The sequence below is a fragment of the Mandrillus leucophaeus genome, unplaced genomic scaffold (genome assembly GCF_000951045.1).
Source record: "Mandrillus leucophaeus isolate KB7577 unplaced genomic scaffold, Mleu.le_1.0 Scaffold1125, whole genome shotgun sequence".
Taxonomy (NCBI): domain Eukaryota; kingdom Metazoa; phylum Chordata; class Mammalia; order Primates; family Cercopithecidae; genus Mandrillus; species Mandrillus leucophaeus.
The window spans coordinates 112,743-118,764 of record NW_012099488.1 but is presented as its reverse complement, the minus strand read 5'-3'; the positions used below and the strand labels follow the sequence as shown (position 1 = coordinate 118,764).

Genomic DNA, 6,022 nt, shown 5'->3' with positions numbered 1-6,022 from the left:
ACAGCTCATATCCTCCTCTGTTCCTCACTCATCCCTGCCCATGCAGGAAACCAGGGGTGAGTGTGGGAGGCACAGAGGAGGGTAAGCTTTACTTAAGGTTAAGAGGTAAGTTATTTGTGTGGACTGAATTCAGCTGGCTGTACTCACTAACAGTGTAACCTTGGGTAAATTAGTTTAACCTAGTTTAACCTCTGTAAGCCTCAGTTTTCTTCAAATTGGGGCCAGTAGTATTATTGACACTTTCTTCTGTACTGGTCATTTCTTTTTTTTGTTTTTTTTTTTTGAATGGAGTTTTGCTCTTGTTACCCAGGCTGGAGTGCAGTGGCATGACCTTGGCTTACTGCAACCTCCACCTGCCGGGTTCAAGCTATTCTCCTGCCTCAGCCTCTGGAGTAGCTGGGATTACAGTTGCCCGTCACCACACCCAACTATTTTTTTTTTTTTTTTTTTTTAGTAGAGATGGGGTTTCTTTTTTTGGAGACAGAGTCTTACTCTGTCGCCCAGGCTGAAGTACAATGGTGCTCGCTGCAACCTCCACCTCCCAGCTTCCAGCTATTCTGCCTCTGCCTCTCAGATAGCTGGGACTATAGGCATGTGCCACCATGTCCAACTAATTTTGTATTTTTAGTAGAGACGGAGTTTCGCCATGTTGGCCAGGCTGGTCTCAATCTCTTGACCTTGTGATCCACTGCCTCGGCCTCCCATAATTGTGGGATTACAGCTGTGAGCCACCATGCCCAGCCTGTACTAGTAATTTCTGTATTACAATAATAATACTGATATCATCTTTGTATTAATAATTTCTGTGCCTTAATAATGTCTGTACTAATACAGATATAGTAAGATGTCTGTGGCACCAATAATTTAATAATAATTCTACACAATTTCTGTTCTATACCAGAATGCTAATTTTTTTTGTAAAGTGAGGCTAATATAGAGTTATTCTGAATATTAGATGAGAAAAAAAGCAGATAAAGCATTCAGAGTATAGCATATAGTGTGTGGTTAGTAAATGTTAGCTGCTATTATTATTAATGAGGACATATGTCTTCTAGTCATTCTGCCTGAGCCTTTGCACCTACAGAAACTTGTGAAGAAGATCAAAACTGGCTTGTTTTCAGGTCTGTCTTAGTACAGAAAGGACAGTCCCTGTGAGTGATTTGTGGGGAAAGGAGAACATCCCCTTTCCCTGGGGCCTCTTCAAGGAGTCTGTGCACTGCCTCTCCAGCTTTGAAAAGAATTTGTTCCTACCAAGAAGAGAAATGGGGATGAAGGGGTTGGGATGGAAAACACATGCTTATGAAGCAGGGGCTTTTGTTTTCTCTCTGGATAGAATAGGGATTTTTCTCAGAAGGACAGGGATGGTGATCAGAGAGGGGGAAAAAGGGGACCAACTCTCTGGTTTGGGGTTGTAACTTCTGACTGTCCCAGGGAAAGGCATCCTCAGGCATAATGGAGAGTCCAGAGGCAGGAGAGTGAGAGCCCCAGTGTCACTGCATTGGACCCAGGGCTGGAGTAGAAACAAATATTCCAAACCTTGTATGGCTGTAGGTGGAATGAGTGGGCGTCTGGAGGAGGGAATAGGAGTATCATCTTCCTCACTTCCCCTTTCAGGGAGGAGCCACCCGACTGGATAGAGATGAGCTGAATCACTTCAGGGAGGCCCTTTTGATGACGTTTTCGTTTTTAAAATTATATTTAATTTTATTTTCAAAGATAAGTACAGCAGCAAGAAGGAGGGAAAGAGTAGAACAAGGTGTTCTATCTGTAACTGTGAACAAACTGAGATCACTCACTGCCTTCAGACTAGCTGGATTATATTTTTAAATCAGATTTTTAGGCCTTCATTTTGTTCTTGTATATTACTTTATTTTATTTTATTTTATTTTATTTATTTGTTTATGTTATGTTATGTTATGTTATGTTATGTTATTTTGTTTTTTGCTTTTTTGAGATGGAGTTTTGCTCTTGTCGCCCAGGCTGGAGTGCATTGGCTCAATCTCGGCTCACTACAACCTCCACCTCCCAGATTCAAGTGATTCTCCTGCCTCAGCCTCCTGAGTAGCTGGGATTACAGGCATGCGCCACCACGCCCAGGTAATTTTTTGTATTTTTAGTAGAGACGGAGTTTCACTGTGTTAGCCAGGATGGTCTCGATCTCCTGACCTCATGATCTGCCTGCCTTGGCCTCCCAAAGTGCTGGGATTACAGGTGTGAACCACTGTACTCTGCTAATTTTTGTATTTTTAATAGAGATGGGGTTTCACCTTGTTGGCCAGGCTGGTCTTGAACTCTTGACCTCAGGTGAACTCTTGACCTCCGCCTGTCTCAGCCTCCCAAAGTGCTGGGATTACAGGCGTGAGCCACTGTTTTGTTTATTTTAAATGGAGCCATCCTTGAAATGATTTGGAGTTTAAAAGTCCATGAGTTAAAACCAATTATTTCAAATCTTTTAAGAAGTAAAACAAAAACAACAACAACAAAAATACCATGTATGATTCTCCAACCCCATAATTACCTCCACCCTGATTTCCTGCTTTCAGCCTGATGGTGCCCAGTCTCTATCCTCAGAAGTCTGGAATGGTTACCAAACAAAAACATTTTGTTTTCTCTCCTTCCTCCCACCACCCAAGATGCCAAAAGGAAAGAAGGCCAAGGGGAAGAAGGTGGCTCCAGCTTCTGCTGTTGTGAAGAAGCAGGAGGCCAGGAAAGTGGTGAATCCCGTGCTGGAGAAAAGGCCTAACAGTCTTGGCCTTGGACAGCACATCCAGCCCAAAAGGGACCTCACTTGCTTTGTCAAACGGCCGCGCTTTATCAGGTTGCAGTGGCAAAGAGCCATCCTCTACACATGGCTGAAAGTGCCTCCTGCGATGAACCAGTTTCCCCAGACCTTGGACCCCCAAAGAGCCACTCAGCTATAATACATAAGCTGGCCCACCAGTACAGACCAAAGACAAAGCAAGAGAAGAAGCAGAGGCTGTTGGCCTGGGCTGAGGAGAAAGCTGCCAGCGAAGGGGACATCCTCACTAAGAGACCGCCTGTCCTTCGAGCAGGAGTTATCACCATCGCCACCTTGGTGGAGAACAAGAAGGCTCAGCTAGTGGTGACTGGACATCATGTGGATCCCATCGAGCTAGCTGTATGCTGCCTGCCCGCAGCCTCAGCCTTCTCATCTGGAAAGTGGGTGGTGATATTGCATACGTCTGTGTTGTAAAATAAAGGTCCCTGACTCCATTATTGAGGGGAAGGTAAGACTGGGACGTCTAGTCCACAGGAAGACCTGCGCCACTGTCACCTTCACACGGGCTAACTCGGATGACAAAGAAGCTTTGGCTTAGCTGGTGGAAGCTATCAGAGCCAGTTAGAATGGCAGATACAATGAGCTCCATCATCACTTGGTAGACAGTGTCCTGGGTCCTAAGTCTGTGGCTCTCATTGCCAAGCTGGAAAAGCCAAAGGCTAAAGAACTTGCCACCAAACTGGGTTAAATGTTCTCTGCTGTTTTCTGTACATAAAAATAATTAAAATAATACAAATTCTCCTTCAAAAACAAAAATACTTTCCTTCCAGACGTCTTGCAGGAGTGGAGTTACAATACCTTCCTTCTTGTGCTAATCCAGTGCACACCTCTGAACTGAATGTTGAGAACTGAGCTGAATAGTCTTCCCAAAACAAATGCAACTTGTAGTAAAAGATCATACAGGATGATTTCATTGATCTATACACAGCAAATTTATAGAAACAGAAAGTAGATCAGCGATTGCCTAGAGCTGGGGGTAGGAGTGGGTATGAACCAAAAATGGACATGAGAAAACATTTTGGGGTAGTAGAAATGTTCTAAAACTGACTTGTGGTAATGGTTGCACAACACTGCAAACTTACTAAAGTCATCGAATTGTACACTTAAAATGGGTGAATTTTATGATGTGTAAATTTGCCTTAATAAAGCTGATGTTGTTTTAAAGTTAGCATAGGTAACTGATTTAAATTTGTATGCCAAATAACACTGGTTAGTATCTACATTAGGACCCTGCCTCTACTGCTCACAAACCATGTGAATTGAAATAAATTATTTCATAGTCCCCAGCCTCAGTCTCCTCATCTGTAGAGTGGGTGATGACAGGCGTATCTCATAAAGCAGAGTGCCAGTTAAATGAGATAATGTATAGATTCTTAACACATTATATTTTTCCTTAGAAATGAGAATGCGAGCAGGTAGGGAGGTGGGAGTGTTGATTCTTTCTTGACTTGTGAGGGGAAGGTCATTCTGAATTTTTCAATGAGAATGATCTGGAAGGAGCATGCTCTAGCACTTTCAGACTCTCAGACCCACCCGTTCCTCTGTGCCCAGTGGTTTCACATTTCCACTTCTGGGTCAAGTTGCAAGGATAAAAGGAATAGTATTTGTTATCAGGCAGAAGGAGTGAGTGGCAGACTGCAGGAGCTCCAGGCTCCTAGGTGACTGTTCCAGACTGGCTGCCCTAGGAGACGCTCTAAGGGAGACATAATTGGGGCAAATGAATGTACAACATGGGTCCCTAATGCCCAGATAAGCCCAGAAAAGGTTGGCTATTGGGAGCAAAATGAGATAAAAGAGGCAGTGTGGGAGAAACAGGGATGGGCCCAAGGCCAGTTGGAAGGGCTTGTTCTCTCCTTGTGTGTGGAGTGCAGCCACTACCTCACACCTGCCCTTTTGTTAGCCCTATCTGGCTTCATCATGCACTCCCTTGTTGAGCGAGACTTACTGAGTTTCAACCACCAGCCATGCCCTGGGAAACAACATCCCACCCAGTTCAGAGAGTCCATTGTGCAGAACACAGACACATTGCATGCTAATAAGTGTGACAGCTGGTAGCAAAGTGCTGAGATAGCACAGCACCAGGGCTTCATTATCCTAAAGGTGTATAAATACTCCACTTCCCTTGCACTTGGAGCAAGTTAACTCTGAGGTCTGGGTTTACACTGGCTCCTGGATTTTCCACAGTGGGTTTAAGCTCTGTCACCCACAGTACCATCTTTTTAGGATGCCTTCCCTTCACAATCTTACTTCCCCACTCAGAGGTCAGAGGAGCCTTCTCTGAGGAAGTGCTTTGCTGGAGACAGCTGGGAAACAGGTGGGACTTAGAAGGATGATGAAGGGGGCCGCAGGAACAGGGAGTTCAAGAGAAGAGATTTCTGGCCTGGGGAAAATATAGAGGTAGTCCCTGCAGGGGCACATGGAAGCTCTGCTGGAGCAAGAGGTCTGTGGTAGGTGCAGAGAAAGGCCACAGAGAAGAGAGCCATGGGTATGTCAAGGAAAGAGACTTTGCTGCATGACTTAGAGGCTTCCAGGAACTGAAAGCGCCTCCTTCTCACAAGGAGACAATCATTCTCAGGTTTAGAAGAATCTGTAGATAACTAATGGCCAAATGTAAGGAAACAAAACGGGATGTGAAAAATCCACCAAATGACCCATGTCTATAAGCCAGAGGCCTCAGAGAAGGAATACCACTGGGCCCAGGTGCACCCAAGCCCTTCAAAAGAGTCGGCCAGTTCAGAAGGGGCCAGGGACATCAGCTCCCAGGCTGATTAAATAGGAGAGGCTCATTCCTGTGCTCCTGAAGATAATCCAGTTTTAAACAGGACCCATGGCATTGCCTTCTCCTCACCATCTTGCGGACACCGGAGCAGCTTGCAGGGTAATCCCTCTCCTACCCAGCAAGATAAAAGGAAGGGGTTTAGTCTACTCCTAATCCTGTAGTTGCTCAGAAGACAAGCTTTCTTGGCCTTCAGGCACTCACTCTAGCTGGCTTTCTTTTAGGGGTTGCTCCCAGCAGTGAGCACAGTGAATTTTGCAGGCTGGGAGCCAACAGAAAGGCACCATTAACAGCACCCACCCCCATTGCCCTGAACACCACGCCTTTGTCCAACTATTAAATGTCTCCAAGGTCCTCCCAGGAGTTTTGTTTTTGACATGCAATATTTGCTTGTTGTACATTTTTTATTGAGCCATCATTCTTAGTAGCGCTGAATTCCAGAAGAT

General features: G+C 45.0%; 1 pseudogene; it reads left to right on the top strand.

The window, feature by feature from the left end:
• The first annotated feature begins 2,633 nt into the window (after positions 1–2,633).
• LOC105550304 lies at positions 2,634–3,488 on the top strand (annotated as a pseudogene).
• The last annotated feature ends 2,534 nt before the right edge of the window (positions 3,489–6,022 follow it).